The sequence below is a fragment of the Protopterus annectens genome, chromosome 7.part0 (genome assembly GCF_019279795.1).
Source record: "Protopterus annectens isolate FY-2018-M chromosome 7.part0, PAN1.0, whole genome shotgun sequence".
Taxonomy (NCBI): Eukaryota; Metazoa; Chordata; order Ceratodontiformes; family Protopteridae; genus Protopterus; species Protopterus annectens.
Genome location: NC_056739.1, coordinates 69,551,864 through 69,577,624, shown reverse-complemented (window position 1 = coordinate 69,577,624; position 25,761 = coordinate 69,551,864). Strand labels below are relative to the sequence as shown.

Below are 25,761 nucleotides of genomic sequence, written 5' to 3'. Positions count from 1 at the left end.
CCGAACAAGAGAGGTCCCAGGACTGACCCTTGTGGGACACCACTTGTAACTGGTTTAGAGTCTGACATGGCACCTGCCATTCTGACCATGTGGGTCCTATCCCTGAGCCAGTTTGCAACCCATCATGTGACATAGGGGTTGATATTTAAGCTGGTGAGCTTATTTATGATGCCCGAGTGGAGTATTGTGTCGAAGGCTTTTGCGAGGTCCAGGTAGGCTGTGTGGACTACCTTCCCTTCATTCATGGCTTTGGTAACTGTTTCAAAGAAGTCGACCAGGTTCAAGAGGCAAGATCTGCCCTTAACGAAGCTGAATTGGGTAGGATCCAGTATCTGGAGGTTCCCAATGTCTTTGTTTATGCTTTCCATGATGATACGCTCCATAGCTTTGCAGACCAGGCTAGTCAGACTTATAGGGTGATAGTTTCCGGGGTCTGTTGTGGCACCGCCTTTATGGAGTGGGACCACTGTTGCTGTACGTCATTCCTTGGGTACATATCCTGTAGTAAGGCTGAGATTGAACAGTGGCTTTATATGAGGGTTTAGTTCTTCTTGGAGCTCATGTAAGACACAGCCCAGGACACCGTCTGGTCCCATTGATGCTGTGTTTTTTGCTTTGGAGAGGGCAGCTCTCACCTGTGCATCTGTGATCTCAGGAAGGGTACACTCTGTTGGGATAGACATTTGCTCTTTTGGGGGGGGGGGAGAAGTTTGCACTGAACCTTTCTGCCAGGATGTTGGCAATGTCTGTGGGTTCAGTGTACTTTTTATCATTTTGCACTAACTCAGAGCATATCTGGGAGTTGCCTCCCAGGTTTCTGACATAACGAATGGACAAAACAAATGCTATAGTTTTGGCTAGAATTTATTGGCATAGTATTATGAAGGACATCAATAACTTTCTTATGCTGCCTGCTCTGAGTGCCAAAAGGACAGCACCCAATCCAGGATTTAAGAATCCTTTAGATAAAAGGTTCAGAATATGAGCAATCCACATTGGATGCTTAACATTCCACAGCAGGGTTTTAATTTCCTGGCATAAAGTATTGCAGTTTGGTCTCCATGGAGTGCCTGTGACATTGCAGACCCCACACCAGATATGCAGCTGACTGGGAGAGCCATTTGTCAAATGTGCAGGTTAAACTCTCTGTATCAGGCTGGAATAGCAGCTACTCTAGCTGAGTGCAAGTTAAAGATGGACAAAGCCTGCTATTTGGGCTATGTAATAAGCCAAGGGCTTGTAAAACCACAGACTAAAAAGGTAGTCACAGTATAAAATCGGCCAGCACCAACTTCCCAACTATCCAGATTTTTACAGAATGTCCAGATTTTTAACTCATATTTTTGGTCTGTTCCTCATAAAACTTGTGGTTTTCTGGCAAACCACTGAAGACTGAAGTCACTAAATAATGACAGATATTTGGGTTTCAGATTTCATACCCTTCAAAAAATGCATGCTAAAGCAAAACCTGTTATTCTAGCAACTTTGTAAGTTTATATGAGCAATATTTAAAATGTCCCTGATTTTGTACCTTTGTCCCCCAGTTTATTTCTGGCTTTGTCCATATTTGTTGCATTACAAGGTACCCCACTGAAAAACAAGTGAAAGCTGTTTTTGGGCCTGCTTAGCTCTTGTTGGAAGTTTTTTTCCTAATTTCCTTTTCCTTGATTGACATGAGTAAAGGTAAGGCTTCACTGAAGGCAAAGTGAACAAATGCAGTAGAGAGCTAAAGAATATGCTTTGTTTAGGGCCCAGAGTCATAGCTTATGATTTTTAGAAACAATTACTGGTACATACAGATGCCTCAGAGATAGGCATAGATACTGTTATGGCTGAGATGATAGGGGGTGAGGAACACCCTATATGCTATATTACAAGAAGTTCAATAATGCCAAGAAATGCTATTTGGCTATAAAAGACAGTGTTTAGCCAGTAAGTGGGCCCTCACAACCTTGAAATATTATCTCTGCAAGAAAGAGTTTGTCTTGATCAGGGATCAGGCTCTCTTTCAATGGCTATTTAGACACAGGAATATGTGTGTGTGTGTGTGTGTGTGTGTGTGTGTGTGTGTGTGTGTGTGTGTGTGTGTGTGTGTGTGTGTGTGTGTGTGTGTGTGTTTTAAGTTTTGGCCCATGTGAGCTGACCTGGCTCATGACTAAAAAGTCTCCTTTTCAGAAGAATGAGAAGCAATAATGCAAGTCCCAACACTTCAGAAAATAAGCTGCAGTTCAACTAGAAAAGCAGCAAATTCTTAAACTTCTGTAATATTTTTCAGGGGACAGTCCCACACTTCCTCTTCTTATAGATCTACAGGCAAGTACTATACTAGGTGCCCTTATAAGCCATTTTAAGTCTAGCCATTTTCCCTTCCAAGGGTGAGACTCAAACCCTTTATCTTGTGTCTGTGAGGTAAGCATCTTAACCATTATACCATCCCCCAGTCACCTTATTAGCTCCAAGACTTCTGTATCTCAGAGTAGGTGGAATACTTTAAGATGTTTTAACCTTAGATTTAGCACATATTCCCCTATTGACACTTTTTTTTTGCATTTCTAAGGATGGCAGTTATTATCTTCAAACAGTTAACAGGAACCTATTTCGTAAGGTTCTGCAGACCGGCATACCAATGTAATTAACAAATGATAAATAAGTATGTTTGAATGTGTTGTGGGAGGTGCTACAACAGCACCTGATTCCAGAGCTTCTGCTGCACACCATTTATTCTCTGAATTTGAGGAGCAAATGCTGTTGTGTTCTTAATCTTGACATGTTGAATGCATTCAAGCTGGCCATAGGACTCCACCAAGGGTGTGTTACCAAGGCATAGTACTCCATCAAAAGTCTGCTTTGTTCTTCCTCCTGTTTATAACTTTCATGGAGAGAATGTCAAGGCACAGGTGGGACCAGGAGAGCATTTGGAGAGTGCATGTTTGCAGATGATGCTGTACTCTTAACTTGAAGTGAAGGTGAGCTCCAATATGCGCTCAAGTGATTCACTGTTGAGTATGAAGTGAGTTGTACTCTTAGCTTGAAGTGAAGGTGAGCTCCAATATGCGCTAGAGTGATTCACTGTTGAGTATGAAGTGAGTTGTCCTCTTAACTTGAAGTGTAGGTGAGCTCCAATATGCGCTAAAGTGATTCACTGTTGAGTATGAAGTGAGTGAAATGAAAGTCTACACTTCCAAATCACAGGTCATGACTGTCTGCATGAAAAGACTGGATTGCTGTTTGCAGATGAGAAGCAGCTACCTCCTCAAGAGAAGAAATGTAAGTATCTTGGAGTCCCATTAACAAGATTAAGGTTGAGGTGATCAACAGACTGAGTAGCAGATGGGTGCTGAGGTGGTTTTACTGTAGGTGCTGTATGGATCTGTGGTGATAGTGATGCAAAAACTGAATACTATTCTAAGCCTTGGGTATTGAAGAAAGGATGTGATTTGGAATACATGTGGCAGATGTGGTGGTGCAACGGTTAATGCTGTCACCTCACAGCAAGAGGTTCTTTGGTTTGGTTCTCGGCTGGGATACCTTCTGTGTGGAGTCTGCATGTCCTCTCTGCATTTGTGTGGGTTTCCACCGGGTGCTTAGGTTTCCTCCCATATTACAAAGGCATGCATCTGAAGCATTTCTTGCCCAGGCCTCTACTGAAAATTGGCTCGTTCCAAGTCAGAGTTGCCCAGTAAACAAATGTTAAATAAAAAAGTAATGCTCCTTTGCCAGATTGTTGCACTCATTCTTCATGACAGAGTGCAGAACCTGCTAATCCAGTAGGATTGTGGATAAAAAGCACTAGTCCTCTGGAATGACAGAAGGAACCTGAGATAATGCCCCCATGTGTCCCACAGAAGGTGTATATGTTTACCTCTAGTTCAAAAGCTTGGTTCACTTTTCCAAGATAATGTATTTAATATTGACGAACAGCTAAAAAGCAAATAATGAAACAGGAAAAAGGAATCAACAGTAAAGCTTTCTTGCTGATAAACCATGTTTCAGAACAAGGAGAAAAACAGAACCTCACATATATAGGAATATAAGTGCAGCCTTAATAATTGGTTTATTTTTCTGTCTAAGTATCTGTTTATTATTTGTCTTTTTTTAATGATTATGAACAACAAACATGTTACTTGTGGCTAGAGAAAAAGATCTTGTTTTTGAGCTGAAATGGATTTTGGTTTATAGACATCTGGTAACGTATGGATGTGAACTGCTAGACTGACAGTACAATGCCAGGAAGAAATTAAAAACAAGTTGATTTATTGATGTAAAGCATTCCTGATGACTCCTTCATGGAGAAGATTTCTAAACTGGCACTGACAACATTTAATGTTAGCACACATATGAGATGTGGTTATGACACAGCAGTTGCTAACTTCAAGGCTGCTGCTTCTGTTATTGTCCCAATAATGCATGTATTGCTCACAATGTAACCTTTCCCAGATTATGTTAATGAGCATTTTTAGATACCCCATTAGACCAAAGTTTATTGTTTGGAATTGCTTTCCAGAAGGTCTTACAAGAGAAGAGAGAATGTGAAACAAATGTACCATCCACCGATTCTTACTATTTTCCAGGATTTTTTCCTCTAAAGGCTCATCCTTTTTTTATTGTAAATAAACTAAAAAGCAATCATACATCTAGGATAGGCAATGACAGAGGAAGAAAGAGAAAGCCTGGAAGACAGAAAGGCAACAACATTAGGATTTGTCCAACAAGGTAGATTCTGCAGCAGTAGACGTTGCTGCCTCCTTAAATTAATCTATTGTGTTAGAAAGTTAAACATGCAAAATATCGTATAACATATATTTATTCAACACAGTTTGGGGTTTGTAGTAGTGTAAATGTGTCACGTTTGCCAATAATAGAAGAAATTGAGTCTGTGATAGAATCTGAGTACTACAAAGGAAGAAATCAATTGAAAGTCACAGATGAGTGCTAATGGTTTTTGCATCCTTCAGCTAGAGAAGCACAAAAAGTGCTGAGCTTGTATATTGCAGAGGTTGCACTAGTCTGGAGGCTATCTGAAGTCAGCTGTGGAACCTGACTGGACTGTATGAAGTTTATATGAAAAGAAGAATGACCGTGACTAAACTGGATGACATGCAATTTTTCATGTCCAACAGGTAAAAATGGAAACTGTTAAGCAGCAACTGAGCTAAGTGAGAGTCAAAACAAGGCTATTTATATGGTAAAGCAAACTGAGCAAATTGACAAATGTTTGATTGGGGTGGAAGATGAGACAAGAAGGTGAAATTTAAGATTTTATGTGGTTAAAAAGACAAGTAAGAGAAAAACTTGATGGAGTGTATGAAAAACAAGAAGGCAGAGTAGACCAGATTCACAAAGAAAATGTTGGGGATAAGAATAATTAAATATTTGTCTCTGACAGAATTGGAAGTCAAATTTCAGAAGGCTAGATTAATTTTGATAGTGTGAGAAAGAACAGATACTGTAGAAATTGTGGCAATCAGGTAGAAGATTATCAGTATGCGTATTCATAGAGCATGATTATTCTGAAGTCATGCCAAAGGATAGATTTAGTAAAGGAGTGCAAGTTAAGAAAGTTGGAAATTAAAAAGTCCTTCCCTGCCATCTTGTGGGTTTTCTTGGATGGAAAAGTACCAAATCTTGAGAGTCTGGATGAAACAACTGGTAAAATAAAAGAACAGCCTGTGAGACTAGTACAATTTAAGGTGCAACAGAAGAAGAACAAGACAGTTACGTTGAGATATGTTGATCTCATTGAAAAAATAGAACAGAGAAAAGGCGAGATTTGCTTGAGAAGAGAAATCTGTTTATTTGTGTGAAAATGGCTGGATAGACTAGAGAAGTCAGTTAATATGTGATTACTGAAAGATTATCCAGTGGATTGATATGCAGGGTTAAATTGTAAGCAAAGCTGTTTCATAAATGTTGATGTTGACATTTATGTCAGAAAAAATATTAATCACATTCTTTATTCCATCTCTAAAAATTGTGAGAACTATCATACTAAAAATCACAATATGTATGATTTAGAATTGTGAATAGTAACAGTTCTCAAATGCAAGAAGGTGTTTTTTAGTGGTCAGTCAGACTAATAATCAGTATTTAAACATGTTTAATATTTTGTTTTTTTTGTACCCCATGTAGGGATCAAACACTACACTTTGTGCTTATGAGGTGAATACTGTAACCATTCTGCCAATTTATTATTGCTTATTGTGCTTTGATACAAATATATTTATGTATTAAATATAGGGTTTTGTTTTTAGTTTCTAGCGACATGTCACTTTAAAAGTTTGAATTATTTTCTTGATGACTGGTGCATTTTTATTGGATATAGACTTGCAGTTTAAGTGTTTTAATATTTCTGATGAAGTCTTTAGACAAGGATGAAAGTGCTTAGATTGATTAAAATATTTTATATTAATGGACCTGGTTCTGGTTCCTTTGTATATTTTTACATTCTGCATTTTCTTACTGTGAATGTTTTTTTTGGCTGCCTTTTACCATCTTATACCTGTCTTGGTTCGCTGGAGGAGTAGGGTGATGGTTGTGTTATTCTGAGTTCCTGTTTACCTGGCAACATCTTTATGGTTACCAGTCTTTCAGGAATTAAGGTTGCAGCTACCAGCTGTACGTTCCACAAGGCACAGCTTTCTGGCAGCAGTTTTTCAGTTTGGTAGATTTGGTTTTTACATAGTTTATTTCTAATTTTGGTTTATTATGGATCTTTCGCCTGGGAATCTAATGGGTTTGGGTGCCTAGACAGTGAGACATTTCCCTGTGGTACATTTGACTGGGGACACATGGCTGAAGTGACATTCAGCTGCAGAGAAACATGTCTGTTTGCAAATTCCCTGTGGGCAAAGAGAAGAATGTGTTGCCATGCCCACAACTTCAATAACCAAATGCACAGGGGGAAAACAATGTCCATGGTCCCCAAGGGAACATGAGACAGCAGGCAATATGGCAGTCATGGCTGGCCAGAGGGCATGTCAGTGGCAGTAAAAATGCAGTGTACAATGGGCAGTGCCTTTATAAGTGATGTGCACAGACCACTACACCCTTCACAGTGTTTAGGGAACCTTACCTAAAACACATACTGGAGCACAAATGTGACTACAGTAGCCTGTAGGATTTCCTCCATGCTGCAGCGTACTTCTACATGTTGTAGTTACATAACCATGTACTGTAAACGGAGCACAACACTCATTACTTCTGCCTCCATGCATTTGGTTATTAAAGCTGTGGGCATGGCAGTGTGTGCTTCTCTTTGCCCACAGGGAATTTGCAAACAGCCATATTTCTCTACAGCTGAATGTCACTTCAGTCATGTGTTCCCAGCTAAATGTGCCATGGGGAAATGTCTTGTTGCCTAGGTGCCTGAACCTGGATCTAACTATCTTGATCCAGCAGCTCTCAAGATATGTTCCTGGAACCTGGAGTGGCGATGATGTTCTTAAGTCCTATAATGATATAGGAGAGCATACCCCAAACCCAGGAATACACTGCTGACAATGTTCTTAAGTCCTATAATGATATAGGAGAGCAAACCCCAGACCCAAGGAATACACTGCTGACAATGTTCTTAAGTCCTATAATGATATAGGAGAGCATACCCCAAACCCAAGGAATACCCTGCTGACAATGTTCTTAAGCCCTTTAATGATACAGGAGAGCATACCCCAAACCCAAAGAATACACTGCTAACAATGTTCTTAAGTCCTATAATGATATAGGCGAGCATACTCCAAACCCAAGGAATACACTGCTAACAATGTTCTTAAGTCCTATAATGATATAGGAGAGCATAGCCCTGATGAAACCTGACAAGGGTGGGGGCCCTGGTCAGGGACTACTTTATGTATGCAAGTAAAAAGTTGGGTTTACTCAATGACACTACTACTTACGTTCAAGTATCAAGAAATTAAATAAACATGGCTTATGCAAAAATAGACCTTTATCTGCAGGATTTGTTGTCCCAAGGATTCATGAGTAATGAAGTTTTTGTTTGTTAAAGTGGAAAAAATTATGATTCCTGTTATATTCGGAATACCAAAGATCCACAAAAATATTAACAACCTCCCACTTAGACTGATTGTTTCTGCAAGCAAATCCAAAACAGAACCATTATCTATGTTTGTGGATTTTTACTGTAAACTCTTGTAGACAAAGAAACACACATCATTCAAGACTTTTGGCATCTGTTACAATTAGTGCTTCACCATTTGGTGAAAATTTGGAGTTCATTACTATAGATGTTATTAATTTATTTTCAGTTAATCCGCATGACACTGGCATTGAACATTTTCAAAGTATACTAGTAAACGACAAATCAAAAACCGTCATGGAAAAAAATATTATATCTGAATTTTTGGAGATGGTCCTGAAAAATAACTTTGTAATTTGATGGTGAATACTACCACCAGCTGACAGGGTGGCACCTACGTATGCTAATTTAGTCTTAGCTGACTGGGAACACCATTGTAATTTCACTTCTCCACATTTTAAGAGTGTGTCTCGCTATTACGTTTTCTTGACGATATACTCATTTTGTGGACTGGTGAACCTTCCACCTTTGATTTGTTTTTGGCACAATTAAGTAACTCGACCAATTTTTTTTTAAGTTTATCTTTAATATTCATAAGGACTCTATTAATTACTTAGACCTTACTATCTCAAAAGATTATGCTAACCAGAGATGCATATCTAATATTTATAGGAAGGAGACATATTCCAGCTCCTTATTACATTATGACAGTAGTCATCATTTTTATCAGAAAAAGAATATCATTAAAAGACAACTGGACTGTCTTTCTAGACTGGTTTCAGAGGATGCTACTTTTCAGACTGAGATACTTAAATCAGGTAATATGTTCCTAGAGAGCTGTTATCTCACCTATTTGGTGAATTCAGTAGTGATGTTAAGATTTGCACTGGGTGTGACGAGGATGGACAGGATTAGGAGTAAGTATATTAGAGGGTCAGCCCAGGTTGGAAGGTTTGGAGACAAAGCCAGAGAGGCACGATTACGTTGGTTTGGACATGTGCTGAGGAGGGATGCAGAGTATATTGGGAAAAAGATGCTAAGGATGAAGCTGCCAGGTAACAGGAAAAGAGGAAGGCCTAAGATAAGGTTTATGGATGTGGTGAGAGAGGACATGCAGGCGGTTGGTGTGACAGAGCAAGATGCAGAGGACAGGAAGAAATGGAAACAGTTGATCTGCTGTGGTGACCCTTAATGGGAGCAGCCGAAAGAAGAAGAAGAAGAAGAAGAAGTAGTGAATGAGATTCTCATTGGGGGGGGTTGACAAATTTGCCCCTATATTGGGAAAAAAATCCCTTGAGATTATTGTTGTCACCAAAACTGTAAAAGAGGGCAGTACCCACAATAAATGCGGAACAATGGCTATAGTTTATAACTATCAAGCACCAAAAATTAGAACTATACTCCCTGATACTTGGGACATCTTTTTTACAGTGGACTACAAGAAAATACTAGGTGGGCACCCTAAGATTACCTACAAAAAAAGTGACAATTTGAAAAATATTTTTGGAAAAAGAAGTAGTCAGGATGAACATCATAGACATTCAAAGATGTCTAAGTGTGGCAGTTGTAAAGACTGTAGATGGGCCATATGTGATAGTCAAAGGTTTTGACAGAACCATAATACGTCCAGGGATTTGTAGTTGCAACACTAAGATGATAGTTTACATTGTAACATGTACATCATGTCCTGCATTCTATAAAGGCAAAATGATTAGGACGTTAAAAGAATGTGTAGATGAACATGTTTATGAGATCAAAAAACGCAAATCGAATAACTCTCTTTATAAATGTACATTTGAATGCGCTGAATTTAATAATTATTATTTTTTGCGATTGACAGAGTTTATGTTTCAGAACGGGGAGCCAATGGTGGATTGTTACTAGAACAAAAAGAGTTAACACGGCAAATTAGATTGAATGCTACTATTAAGCCAGGATTGAATTAATTGCTTTCTCTTAACAGTGTTCTGAAGTATAGATCCACTATGTTAGACTAATCATCAATATTTCAAAATGTTTAATATTTTTGGCTCTTAATATGTTTGTACCACATGTGGGAATTAAACACTGTACCTTGCGTCTGTGAGGTTAAACATCCCTTAACCATTGTGGCAATTTCTGATCATTAATTATTGTACTTTGATACAAATGTATTTATGTATTAAATCTAGGCTTTTGTTTTTAGTTTTTAGTGACGTCACTTTAAAAGTTTGAATTACTTTCTCGATGAATGGTGCATTCTTATTAGACAGAGGCTTGTATATAAAGACTTGCAGTTTTAAGTATTTTAATATCTCTGAAATCTTTAGACAAGGATGAAAGCACTTAGGTTGATTAAAAGATTTTATATTAGTGCACCTGGTTCTGGGTCCTTTTTGTATTTTTACATTCAGCAAACAGTTTCTTATTGTAAATGTTTTATTGGTTGCCTTTTGCCATCTCACAGCTGTTTTGGTTTGCTGGAGGAGTTTAGTGGTGGTTGTGTTGTTGTTCTGAGTTCCTGTTTACCTTGCAAAGTCTTTGTGGTTATCAGTCAATTATGTATATGACTAAAGCAGTTCATGACCCATCATTATAGACACAAAATCCATCGCTGTAAGAAGATAATTTGTTGCAGCCTTTTGTCCCTTCCTGGTTCCCCAACCAAGAGTCTTTATTTATGGCGTGTGATGGATGAAATTTAGACGTTCATCAAGTCTGAAGATCATGCAGATGTGGAAGAACCATTCATTGTATGAAATTATGTAGCATGTCATGCAAATCATGTCCTAATTGTTGTTAAAGTAGTGCCAGTAGCTCAGCTGGTAGCAACTTGCCTTCGAGCCTGAGAAGATCAGAAGGCTATAGGTTCTGTCCCCTCACCAGGTGCTAGGAGCTACATTCTATTTCTGACACTTCCCTACAAAATTAGGAGTGCTGCACACACAGTGGTACCATCCTTCACACAAGACATTAAACTCAGGCCCCATGTTACCACACTGGTGGTAGCCTAGGGTAAATGGTAAACATCCCACAGCAACTTCTTAGAAGGGGCAGAGGTGATCTTATTAAAATGAACATATTACATACACCAGAATATAGTTACCCATAAAAAACAGCTACAAAATCAGTTTAGTCCTTTAGTACAAATAAACTATGTTTTCAAGATTATCATTTCCTTTAAATTATTAGTAATATTCTTACTCATTCTCCTTCCTTCTATAGTTCTTAGGCAACTTAGCAGAATCCCGTCAAGTTCCAGTAGCCTTTTTGATGCATACCTGCATGATATAATTGCCATACTGAATTTCCACAAGAACCTTTTGCATGCATTACATAATTAAAATATATCCTGTACTTTCTTCTGTGTTGCATCCCTTTCCCAACTGCATTTTTGCCAAGCATCAATTTTTCATATCTCATTTTGCTAGTATCATGTATGAAAGCCTTTACATAAAACTATGGCAACAAATGTCCCTTCTTACTCCTGGGTTTCTGTTCTTACTGCTGTCACCGTCTCTACCTTTAGCATTTTCTACCGCAGTAATATTAATGCTGTCCCATCATCTTTCCATGCTTTTACATTTATAGTCAGCATTACCTTTATGCATCTCGTTTTCCTTTTTTATTTCACGCTTGACACAGGAGGGTTCATAAAGGTAGTGCAATGGGTGCACCTTTGTGCACACGCTGCAGTAACCTTTTCATATTCAGCTACAGCCCTAACACTCTGCTGCATGATGCTATAGCACAATGCTGTGCAGCACCTTGTTGGTCTGGCTCCGCATTTGCGTTGTATGCTGACGAGGCAGTCCAAGGAGAGGCATATTCTAATTATCTATGTGCCCCCCCCCCCCCCACCACCACCAAACCACCTCCAGGAAGGCATCCACATATCAGGTGATTCAAGAAATTGCTTGGCAGTGTAGATCAGCATGGATGGGTCTACCATGTCACAGTAGTGAACTAGACTGAATTACAGGGCTGAGAGGGTGGGGGGACACTAGACACCAGGGATTGCTCTACAGCGACATGCCATAATGGCATTAACTTCTGTAAAAGGATTGTGGAGTAGGGTGAACACTAGACACTAGGGCAACTAGATGTGCAAAAAAGTCATTTCATTTATTATGGGGATTGGGACTGGGATAGATCCATAGGAAAGGGAAGTACAGGGACCTGTACTTCCCTTTCCTATGGAAAGGGAAGGGAAGTACAGGGACCTGTGTGTTCATGTGTGTCGGAGAGTTACTTAGGGGAGAAATGCCATTGCAGACAAAAGCAACAGTTTACTACCACAATGTGCAGATCAGCAATGATTTGCACATTGAGGTAGTAACTGAGATTCAGACACATGCAAATTAGCCAGTAACAAGGTCTTTCCTCATCATGGCTAACATGTTTCTAAACCACAAAATACTGTTTTTTGGGAGTAGGGTCGTTTTAGAGCAAGCCATATGGGAGAATTTTTAAGGAGTCTTCTTTCCCCTGCCTTATATTTTCTCAAACTTTGACAAGGATTAATTTCATTAGTGCATTAATGTACCTAAAACATTTCTGCCCTTTTTTTCGTCTCTGCATATCTCTTTAAAACATACTGTGTAAAGCAAAATCAACCATGATGTGCCCTGTGAAATACTATGGCATTCCACACCCCAGACCAAACACACTGCTGTGGTTACTAGCAGAGGGATTCTTGCTGGTGTCTTTGGAAGTCGAGCCTTCCTTACAGGTGTAACATGCGATGTTGCAACTATTCAGTCACTATGAAAACAAGCCACTGATTTATCTTTCAAGTTTCAGGAAATAAAAGAGTTTTTTTTTAAGACCTTAGGAACTGTTTATAAGCCTCATTAGTACACAATAAGTCATTAATGGTTTATTCTTATGGTGTAGTGCATGTAGATTTTAAAACCCCATCAGGGTGGGAGGGTGGCTTAATGGTTACGGTGTTTGCATTACAAACACAAGGTGCAGGGTTTGAGTCTCACAAGGGATAATTGGCTAGGTTTAAAATGGCTCACAAATGCTGTTAGCCTAGTACTAATCTATGAACCTATGATTTATTACACCTAAACATTCCTCATTTACCTTTTATACAAGATGTCACATTGCTTGGCTGTGTAGATCAGCATGGATGGGTCTACCATATCACAGTAGTGAACATGACTAAATTACAGGGCTGAGAGGGTGGGGGGACACTAGACACCAGGGATTGCTCTACAGCAAAGTGCCATAATGGCACCAACTTCAGTAAAAGGATTGTGGGGTAGGGGAAACACTAGACAGTAGGGCAACTAGATGTGCAAAAAAGTCATTTCAATTATTATGGGGATTGGGACTGGGACAGATCCATAGGAAAGGGAAGTACAGGGACCTGTGTGTCCATGTGTGTCAGAGAGTGACTTGGGGGAGAAATGCCATTGCAGACAAACGCAACAGTTTACTACCACAATGTGCAGATCAGCAATGATTTGCACATTGAGGTAGTAACTGAGATTCAGACACATGCAAATTAGCCAATAACCAGGTCTTTCCTCATCATGGCTAACATGTTTCTAAACCACAAAATACTGTTTTTGGGAGTAGGGTCGTTTTAGAGCAAGCCATATGGGAGAATTTTTAAGGAGTCTTCTTTCCCCTGCCTTATATTTTCTCATACTTTGACAAGGATTAATTTCATTAGTGCATTAATGTAACTAAAACATTTCTGCCCTTTTTTTCGTCTCTGCATATCTCTTTAAAACATACTGTGTAAAGCAAAATCAACCATGATGTGCCCTGTGAAATACTATGGCATTCCACACCCCAAACACACTGCTGTGGTTACTAGCAGAGGGATTCTTGCTGGTGCCTTTGGAATTCGAGCCTTCCTTACAGGTGTAACATGCGATGTTGCAACTATTCAGTCACTATGAAAACAAGCCACTGATTTGTCTTTCAAGTTTCAGGAAATAAAAGAGTTTTTTTTTAAGACCTTAGGAACTGTTTATAAGCCTCATTTTTACACAGTAAGTCATTAATTGTTTATTCTTATGAATGGTGGCCTAATGGTTAAGGTGTTTGCCTTACCAACACAAGGTGCAGGGTTTGAGTCTCACAAGGGATAATTGGCTAGGCTTAAAATGGCTCGCAAGGGCTGTTAGCCTAGTACTAATCTATGAATCTATGATTTATTTCACCTAAGCATTCCTCATTTACCTTTTATACAAGATGTCACATTTTATGGGATTTATACTTGAATCCCATTTTGCTGAAAAAAATGCCATCACTTTTCCCAGTTTGTCAGGTTGATCAAAAATGCCTTCTGTATAATTAACTAGCCATACTCAACACCACAAAATTAAACCCAAATTGTTTTCTATATGACATATTATTATAAACTGTACATGTCACAGATTAACTACTTTAATTTTCTCCATTATTTTACCACATTCAGTTCTACCCAGTTTTCTCTCAGCAGTCTGTAATATCTAATGTCTTAAGTTCCTTTTTTAAATAAACCTGTTCAGCATTAATTTATTCCATATGACCTTATGTTTTTCTTCTTTTTTTGACACAACCTATTTTAGCTGAGGAATATTTATGACTACAACACACATTCATACATTTTCATTACAAAGTCTCTGTTTAGCCATTTGTTTGAACGTATTTGAACAGCCTTCCTGAATCTCATACATTTCTCATCACTGAAATTACCCCCCCCCCCCCTACACACCCACCTTTGTCACTACCAGGGTCACGGTCTGGTTTTGTAAAAATACAAAATGTATCTGTTTGTGAAATACCTTTTCTAACTTTTCTGTCTTCAGGGGAGACTGTCTTCATTCTGCTGCTAAAAACTACCTCCTCTTTACAGTCTGCCTTATCTATTTCTGAGGCTAACTGACTACTTTTTTCATTTTTGTAGTTTAATCCTTATACTTGGTCTACCATGAGTAAATCTCACATAACCCATGTTGCTGTCAACGGTTATTGTACAAGTACATTACTTCATGTATGTAATAGAATGTCTGATACCTTAGAAATGTTACAAATGTTCATTAATCAAGCAGTATTGCATACAAAGAATTCATTATTTCAGAAAATGAATAGTGACATTTCACCGAGTTCTTGCAGTCTAAAGATGCAGGCATACATATCAGCCAGTGTATAGTCAATCTGCACCTAGAAAATCCACTCACATGCAGCTAGACTCAACAGCTTCCTCTGACTTTTACTACTTCTGTCTCAGCTCACTCCTTTTCACATTACTAAGTGGCAGCCAGAGTTTTAGCTTGCATTCTTTATGTTTGATAACCTAAAGAAAGCAAAGTTTTATCTTGCATTCTTTAGGTTATTAAACATGCGTCTGCATCTTTCTTTAGTCTTGGTAAGTCCTTAAGAGTTAAAGGCCTTTTGAAGTGTTGGACAGAATATTTATATTCCTTCGGATACCGCTGTACTAAATATCAGGAATCCATAATGAACTGGATGTTCTCAGAGGTTCTGGATTGAGGACATTGTTTCACATTTAGGGCAGTTCTTGTGTCATGCACAACTACATTCTGTCTGGTTCACATGAGCAGTATGAACGGCCCAGTGAAATGTCAGTGAACTAAACGTCCATGCTATCTGTAGTTCCTACAGCTTCAGTAGCCATAATTACTTGGACTAGCTTTTTAGATGCATCAAGTGTTTAAATGGAGCATTCCTTCAGTTCACATTATTTGCCAGAGAGGATGCTTTGTGTGCTTTATCTTCCTCATCTGACTGTCTGTGCTGCACATACTCAGTCTCATATGAAAGGGCGAAGACACGAACTAAGTCCCACAGAGCGAAAAAATATATGCAAAAGCACTGAAGCCCAATGAACTCTTCTTTGACTGGAACAAATACTTCTCAGTTTCAAACCAAACGTTCCTTTATTGCTTTACCAGTAGTTAAAAAGATGCACGAACAGTTGATAAAATCAAAGATACAGATAAATCCACATGAAAACCAAAGTGAATCAAGCGCTTTCACCTGTTACCATGACGGGCTTTGTCAAGATGAACCACCTAAGAAACTTTATGTGCTTATATACAAACTTTTGAGCCAATTATTCAATTAAAGAACGTAGAAAACAGATTAAACTGATTCAAAATATGTGAAGCTTTGCTTTTTGTATCAAAAATGTTTTAAAGCAACATCGCATTTACGGTTTTTACAATAAACGTGCTTTAACCAAGAGCACAACAAAGCACGCTTAAACAAAACCATTTTCTTTTACAAACATTGGTATAATGCAGCAATAATCCAAAACAATGTACCAAATAAAAACTAAATAAAACACCTTACGGTTGTATTAAATACTTGTCAAGGCTCAATTAAGTGTTTGCTTGTCCCGCGATTACTGTGATTTCTGAATGTTTACTTCTTACAAATAAACTGACATTACAAAATATTAAAGGACATCAACATGCTAAGAATTATGTGCAATACTTTGTGTTCTACTAGTCTAAATTGATTCTGTAAGAAGTATTGCGACTATTCAAATTTTTGAATATTTTCTTGAAGAAAAAATGTGAACTAACGCTTATTCAGGACTACGGTTATGTTGTAACAGTACATACCCCTTTTAATAAAATTAATATTTGTAAGATTAATTCTAACTATTAACTATAAATATTAAAATTAATACCAATTAAATAAATAAATGAATATTATGTTAAATGTCATAAAAATTATAAAATATTCGTCAATTGGAGTGATATATACATATGTTAAACTCATCAGGAATATTTTATACATTTTTCTAAAAATTGATATATAGGAATATAAAATCAATATTATTTATGAAATTGATATAAAATTACCATTACTTAAATTATTGTTTGTTATTCAAGTGTGCAACATTTTCTATAATAATTTAATACCTATACAATTCATAAATATTAATAATTTATTGTGATATTAAATAAATAAATTAAAAAAATTAAAAATTAGTGTACAAATTGTATAAATTAAATTCTGATATTGTAAAATCTATGGACATTAGTTATATAACCGATATTATTTGTTAATTATATTCATAGTTAAAATATTTCAAAAAATTTTTTAAAAAACATGTTCAAATGTGTATAAATATATATATAAAAATGTATTCAGTGCTGTGAATAGTGAGAGTGTACTGCGTTTGCATTTCTGTGACAATGGCTCAAAAGTGTGTATATAAGCACATAAAGTTTCTTAGGTGGTTCATCTTGACAAAGCCCGTCATGGTAACGGGTGAAAGCGCTTGATTCACTTTGGTTTTCATGTGGATTTATCTGCATCTTTGATTTTATCAACTGTTCGTGCATCTTTTTAACTACTGGTAAAGCAATAAAGGAACGTTTGGTTTGAAACTGAGAAGTATTTGTTCCAGTCAAAGAAGAGTTCATTGGGCTTCAGTGCTTTTGCATATATTTTTTCGCTCATATGAAAGGGGCTATAATGGCAGGGTGTGGGATAAAGTCGCCAGAACTTTGTGACTGAAAGAGTCACTGAAAGAGTGCTTAAACAACTGCCTAGCTCTGATTTTGTAATATGATACATTTCTTATTCTGTACGGATATCCCCCTAGATGTATATATGCAGTTGTCCCATGAAATGTAGTGTTACTTAGTCTTAAAGTGCAGTCTATGTTTTTAAAGTTGGTAATGGTATATTGAGCAAAACAAGCAGCTTGCCTAGAATAGATTGTAATGCCAGGAAACTTGAGTTTATAAAAAAAGAATCACACATCTTTGTGAAAAGTATTAGAAAAAATATTTGCAGATCTATGAAGAGTTGTTGCAGCTTTAGTCTGGGGGTGGGCTTGAGTGGGTGAATGGGTTAGAATCTCCGAAGTAAACCTGCATCATATTCTCACCAGAATTAACACCTTTTCACAGTATGCTGTCCTGATCTGGTTGTGTAACAATGCTGGCGACAAGCCAAGACACATTTAGAAATACAGCAGACAGAAACTGAAATACCACAGATAGTTTAAAGAGTTAACCAAGAGAAAAGGCAGTGGACAGATGGCATTTAATTAATAAGTCACATGGAAAAGTGAATAAGAATGTTTTTATACACACTGATACTATTTCTTACAAGATGGACTTAATTATTTTTATTTTAAGGCTGATAGAATCATATTAAATTTGAATATAAATTAAGAGTTACTGTGAGTTATTTCAACCAGTGCAATCACTGGAATTTTCCTTGAAATTTTATAATGCATCACTAAACAGGTAGGCAGCCTGAAACTGCAGTTAGTTATCAATTCCTCCCTGAGGTTCAGTCTGTGTTTAAAATAAGCAGAAAGAGACTATTTTGTGTCACTGTAGCAGAAAAGAATAAATTAAATTAAAAATAAAACACTGCATACCAGATAGAACAGTTGACATGCATGTAATAATTACTACTAACTGTGCCATCATTAAGCCGAACTTATAATGTTTTTAGGCCATTTTAAAGGTTTCAGTCAAAAATTCCATCCTCATATAACCTGAGAAAAAAATTCCCTGTCGCAATTCGATTCACAGTCAGCATGCAATAGAATGGAAACAGAAGGAAGCTTGCAGTGAGGAGTCCATTTGGATCTGTATTATAGGAGAACTTTTCAGCTCTACACTACTACATTAAAATTAGGTGAAATTCACGTAAAAAGTGAATAAAATATATGTTCTCGTATAAACCAACCTATCATATTAGCTGCAAATTGTATTAGTAAGCTAAAATGTTGTTCATATCAGTTATCTATTAATTATAGAACTATTTCCTAGCATTCCACATGACACCGGTTTACAATGGTTTAATGAAATTTTAACTAAATTTTCAAATTTTAACAATAATATTATTAATTTATTATCAGATTTTATGGACATCATTTTAAATAACAATTTTATTTATTTCAACGGGGAATTTTTCAAGCAAAGCAAAGGGGTTGCTATGGGTTCACCATGTGCTTCAGCATATGCAAATATTGTTCTTTATCATTGGGAAAACGAATTTGTATTTACACCACAATGGAATAATAATATTTTACACTACCGGAGGTACCTGGACGATATATGTATATTATGGGAAGGTAGTAAAGCAAGCTTGGAAGCTTTTTTGGTCTATATAAACAAGACTACTAATTTTTTGAAATTCACATCTAATGTTAGTGTGAACCAGATGAATTACTTGGATGTATTATTGTTTAAGAATCAGGAATTACAAATATTTGAGTCTTCAATTTACAGAAAACCAACCTTCTCCAACACATACCTCCATTTCAGTAGTGCCCATCCTTTTTCACAGAAGAAAGGTATTGTGAAAGGCCAATTCATCAGGGCTTCTAGAATGTGTAATACTGACAAAAAGTTCTTTGACGAAGCACAAATGTTGACAAAGTTATTCTTAGAGAGAGGTTATCCTTTGACATTAATAGAAGAAATGCATCAAGAAGTTTTACTAAGAAGAACTGATATATACAGTCCCTTGTTGGGCACAGGTACAGAGCTAGTTCAGATAACAAACCCAGCACCTGATGTTGAAATGAATTCCCCTGCTTCCCAAACTATTTTTAGTTGTACTTTTAATAATGACACTAGTAAAATAAAGAACATGGTTAGCAAATTTTGGCCTATTTTAATTACAAATAAAGACACAAAGAAATGGATACCAGAAAGGCCAATTTTTGTAAATGCAAGAAATAGTAACTTGAAAAATATGTTTGAGAAACAGCCACCATCACAACTTGTTAACAGAGGTGGCAAGACGGGTACATATAAATGCAATAGTTGCAAACAATGTTCTTCTATCATTGAAACTAATGTCTACTACATTAAATCAAGGAAATATACCTTAAAGCCAACAGGTTATTGTAACTGTGGCTCAAAAGGTATTATTTATTTGGGAGTTTGCCAAGAATGTGAGAGTTTTTATGTGGGCAAATCTGAAAGAACATTACGCAAAAGAATTTACGAACATCTTTATGACATTCGAAAAAAGAAAGAGATGAATGCATTTGTTAAACACCTTATTAACTGCCCCAAGATGACACTAACATTTTTAGTCATTGAACAGGTTCCTCTTAACCCTAGAGGCGGAGATTGGGAAACTTCTATAGAATTTAAAGAGTTAAATTGGCAACTTAAATTAAATGCATCCAAACCCCCGGGACTTAACGAAGCTATTAGCATCACTAGTCTTCTCAAACTAAGAAGAGCAAAGTTATAATCACAATGAATTTTTAAGAATTTTAATGCATAATCATATTATAATTAATAGATAACTGATATGAACAACATTTTAGCTTGCTAATACAATTTGCAGCTAATATAATAGGTTGGTTTATACGAGAACATATATTTTATTCACTTTTTACGTGAATTTCACCTAATTTTAATGTAGTAGTGTATGTTGGTTTCGAAGGCTAAAGTGGGCTAACGAGTTTTTAGTCATTTTATGGGGTAGGTTCACTGTTCTATTTGACATTGTCACAGAAATGCAAACGCAGTACACTCTCACTATTCACAGCACTGAATACATTTTTATATATATATTTATACACATTTGAACATGTTTTTTAAAAAAATTTTTGAAATATTTTAACTATGAATATAATTAACAAATAATATCGGTTATATAACTAATGTCCATAGATTTTACAATATCAGAATTTAATTTATACAATTTGTACACGCAATTTTTTAATTTTTTTAATTTATTTATTTAATATCACAATAAATTATTAATATTTATGAATTGTATAGGTATTAAATTATTATAGAAAATGTTGCACACTTGAATAACAAACAATAATTTAAGTAATGGTAATTTTATATCAATTTCATAAATAATATTGATTTTATATTCCTATATATCAATTTTTAGAAAAATGTATAAAATATTCCTTAAATGGGTTGTTTAGGGTATAGAAAATACTATTAAGATGAGTTTAACATATGTATATATCACTCCAATTGACGAATATTTTATAATTTTTATGACATTTAACATAATATTCATTTATTTATTTAATTGGTATTAATTTTAATATTTATAGTTAATAGTTAGAATTAATCTTACAAATATTAATTTTATTAAAAGGGGTATGTACTGTTACAACATAACCGTAGTCCTGAATAAGCGTTAGTTCACATTTTTTCTTCAAGAAAATATTCAAAAATTTGAATAGTCGCAATACTTCTTACAGAATCAATTTAGACTAGTAGAACACAAAGTATTGCACATAATTCTTAGCATGTTGATGTCCTTTAATATTTTGTAATGTCAGTTTATTTGTAAGAAGTAAACATTCAGAAATCACAGTAATCGCGGACAAGCAAACACTTAATTGAGCCTTGACAAGTATTTAATACAACCGTAAGGTGTTTTATTTAGTTTTTATTTGGTACATTGTTTTGGATTATTGCTGCATTATACCAATGTTTGTAAAAGAAAATGGTTTTGTTTAAGCGTGCTTTGTTGTGCTCTTGGTTAAAGCACGTTTATTGTAAAAACTGTAAATGCGATGTTGCTTTAAAACATTTTTGATACAAAAAGCAAAGCTTCACATATTTTGAATCAGTTTAATCTGTTTTCTACATTCTTTAATTGAATAATTGGCTCAAAAGTGTGTATATAAGCACATAAAGTTTCTTAGGTGGTTCATCTTGACAAAGCCCGTCATGGTAACGGGTGAAAGCGCTTGATTCACTTTGGTTTTCATGTGGATTTATCTGCATCTTTGATTTTATCAACTGTTCGTGCATCTTTTTAACTACTGGTAAAGCAATAAAGGAACGTTTGGTTTGAAACTGAGAAGTATTTGTTCCAGTCAAAGAAGAGTTCATTGGGCTTCAGTGCTTTTGCATATATTTTTTCGCTCATATGAAAGGGGCTATAATGGCAGGGTGTGGGATAAAGTCGCCAGAACTTTGTGACTGAAAGAGTCACTGAAAGAGTGCTTAAACAACTGCCTAGCTCTGATTTTGTAATATGATACATTTCTTATTCTGTACGGATATCCCCCTAGATGTATATATGCAGTTGTCCCATGAAATGTAGTGTTACTTAGTCTTAAAGTGCAGTCTATGTTTTTAAAGTTGGTAATGGTATATTGAGCAAAACAAGCAGCTTGCCTAGAATAGATTGTAATGCCCAGGAAACTTGAGTTTATAAAAAAAGAATCACACATCTTTGTGAAAAGTATTAGAAAAAATATTTGCAGATCTATGAAGAGTTGTTGCAGCTTTAGTCTGGGGGTGGGCTTGAGTGGGTGAATGGGTTAGAATCTCCGAAGTAAACCTGCATCATATTCTCACCAGAATTAACACCTTTTTCACAGTATGCTGTCCTGATCTGGTTGTGTAACAATGCTGGCGACAAGCCAAGACACATTTAGAAATACAGCAGACAGAAACTGAAATACCACAGATAGTTTAAAGAGTTAACCAAGAGAAAAGGCAGTGGACAGATGGCATTTAATTAATAAGTCACATGGAAAAGTGAATAAGAATGTTTTTATACACACTGATACTATTTCTTACAAGATGGACTTAATTATTTTTATTTTAAGGCTGATAGAATCATATTAAATTTGAATATAAATTAAGAGTTACTGTGAGTTATTTCAACCAGTGCAATCACTGGAATTTTCCTTGAAATTTTATAATGCATCACTAAACAGGTAGGCAGCCTGAAACTGCAGTTAGTTATCAATTCCTCCCTGAGGTTCAGTCTGTGTTTAAAATAAGCAGAAAGAGACTATTTTGTGTCACTGTAGCAGAAAAGAATAAATTAAATTAAAAATAAAACACTGCATACCAGATAGAACAGTTGACATGCATGTAATAATTACTACTAACTGTGCCATCATTAAGCCGAACTTATAATGTTTTTAGGCCATTTTAAAGGTTTCAGTCAAAAATTCCATCCTCATATAACCTGAGAAAAAAATTCCCTGTCGCAATTCGATTCACAGTCAGCATGCAATAGAATGGAAACAGAAGGAAGCTTGCAGTGAGGAGTCCATTTGGATCTGTATTATAGGAGAACTTTTCAGCTCTAGGTGCAGCTGTCCAGCTTACCAGTTGTCTGAGTTTCACACAGTATATTGACATATTGTGATGGTGGGTCTTAATACTCCACAAATATTATGACCAGCTTACTCTACATCAGATGCATATGACAGATGGTACCTGATTTTGTCATGATTATAGCTACACATAAAGGTTGGGTCTATGGTGGCAAAGTTACAGGGCTCTATTATATTCTGTTGTATCTAGATAAAAAGTCCACACTCACATTTCTGTCTGGTTAACATATTTTAATATTCATCTTGTGTTAAGCAATCTTCTAGTGTATTTCACTGGTGGATGTAGTCAGTCATTGGCAGTTCTGACTCTGCAGAGAGCTAAAAGTAATTAATTATTTGTCCTTAGCCAAGCACCTCTTACACAGTGAGGCAGCAAGGTAGCTTTCAGGTGCACTGAATAAGTAAAGCCACCCAGATTTTATAAGTGCAACAGTGAGTTTTCTATCCATAACATGATTTTCAGTGGTAGCAAACTCCACCAGTAACAGCGCAGACTTAGGAAGTGCGCAGTTTACAGATATGGAACCAAATTATTTTCTTCTTTCTTTAGCTTGTTGATAAGCATGTATACAGGTGTGCAGATGTATCTGTTCTCAGATGTATACTACACGATACAGTGGTTAGGGATTTAAGCAGAATTAAGAAACATTAAGAGACTACAGAAACTAGCTCTATATAAAAAGCAGTCATATAGAATTATGACTATATATGTTATGACAAAACTTCTGTTCCAGGAAGATTTTTGATTCAGAGGATTTTATTGAAATTAAATTATAGCATATAAACTATCAATTAAAGGATTAAGAAACCAACAATACTGAAAAGTTGCCGTAACAAAGTGAGCTGTTATATTTTATACATTATTAAGCAATAAACCACACTGCAGAGCTGGTAGTCAGTGCCTTTAGTTAATAGTCTAATGAAGGAGCCCCAGGAAATGTATGTCAAGGAGTTAAGTGTACGGATTGTTCAACAGTGCGCCATGGTAATCCTTTACTGCAAAAACTGGAAAGGAGCCTCCATCTTCCACCTGTTGTAGAAAATGTTTAATTGCAGGAAATGGTTAATGGCTGGTGGTGGCTTTTGAAAAGTAAGTTCTCTTTGAGGATAGGGAAGAGAGAGACTGGAAACATTTAAGTCTTGATTGTAAATTATTCTAAAGATTTGAATTTGCAATCTAGTTTTGCTTGTTGGATCTAAAACTATTCATAGATTTAATACTGTTCCTCAGTACCTCATTCTAGGTTTTACTCTCTTATAGATATTGCATACCTTTCTAGCGTTCCTTCTCACTATGTACTTTGTTCCAGAACCTCTTAATCTGTACTGTCTCTCCCTTATAGAGCATCATGTGTGTACTCTCCGACATTTATTTTTACGGTGTATTTACCCTTAAAATATCTGCTGCCTAATTTTATTTTCTTGCATATTCAATGGCATTCCTGTGCACACAGTCTTTCACTGCGTGCCTTGGGCATTTTGTTTTATAAGAAATATAGCCAGGTAGAAACAGATGACACTGGGAGCTTTGGAAACTGAAAGGCCAAATGAATACAGGGAGCAGCTAGAAAAGGTGATTGAAGACGCAAAAAATGTAAAAAATGCTCCTGTTACAGACAGATGCATGAATACTTTAAAGGAAGGTGGCACATCTGATAAAGAAATGAAAATACTTAACTATTTTTAACAGTTACTGTATAATGACTCTAGCTGTCAAGGTGTAATGTGGTATAATACTGGATTTGACAGTGACATGATAGTTTTTTCCTACCCCAGAGCGAAACAGACCAGTAATGTCTTAATACGTTCTGAGGGCTGTCACCCTTTTGTTCAATCTGCAGCAAGAGATCTTGCTGACAATGACAACCATTTGATGTATTGCTTTAGTTAATGGTGTTTCTACCTAATCTCCCCTTGTAGTGTAAGGATTAGTATTATTTCCTAATTTCCTGGTCAGAAAATGTTAAGTATTTCTGGGGTTAATAGAACAACCCCCCCCCCCAATAAACAGAAACATTACATGTAACAGAAGACCACAACATTTATCTCTTTGCATATTGTTTCAAAGATGACAGACAACCCATTCATGCATTAGATCAAACTAACTTAGAAAACATTTCCCAAATCAAATTTATCAGACTACTTTTAATAACAAAGGCAGTCAGATTACTATAGCACACAAAGTATGAATAGTTTTATGTTCATGCATCTAGCTCTGCTTACCCCTTCCTTCTTTTGCAAGTCGGATTGTTCTGGCAGTAATTTTTTCCTAGTTTTGTTCTGAAGTAGTCGCACAGCTGGGAACAGCATGTGTTAACTGCAACAGACTGTTAGCTGAGAATTGCAGCGCTGTAGTGAAATGAAATAACGCATGTCAGTCTCAGGAATACCTAGCCCTGACCTCTGTGGGTACAGCTGTAGAGAGCTAACAGTATAGGGAGGAGGGGTGAGTGAATGTGTTCTGAAGAACTTTCTGGAAACAGAGGGACTATCAGTTACCACATTTAAGTCATAGCCACTGAAATTCAGGCTCATATAATAACTAATGAGCAAGTTACCACCACATAAAAACTTGGTAAATGCTTCACTAAATGGAAAGGTCTACAAGTCTTGCTGTGTGACTATGAAGATGTTATTTGCATTTTTTGCCACATCGTCCTTTTGTTTAAGATCC

The 25,761-nt window shown here is 36.4% G+C and overlaps 1 protein-coding gene across 2 annotated transcripts in view; it reads right to left on the bottom strand.

Annotated features, from left to right (window-relative positions):
• Positions 1 to 25,536, bottom strand: part of IP6K3 (inositol hexakisphosphate kinase 3) — a 200,874-nt gene extending 175,338 nt beyond the window's left edge. Inside the window, exon 1 of one of the 2 annotated variants that reach the window (XM_044076488.1) lies at positions 25,311 to 25,536. The gene's annotated coding sequence lies outside the window, so the exon portion shown is untranslated. Of the gene's footprint in view, positions 1 to 230; positions 244 to 25,310 lie in introns of those variants that run through there. The other variant, XM_044076489.1, reaches the window with a different exon arrangement.
• Positions 25,537 to 25,761: the final 225 nt, after the last annotated feature.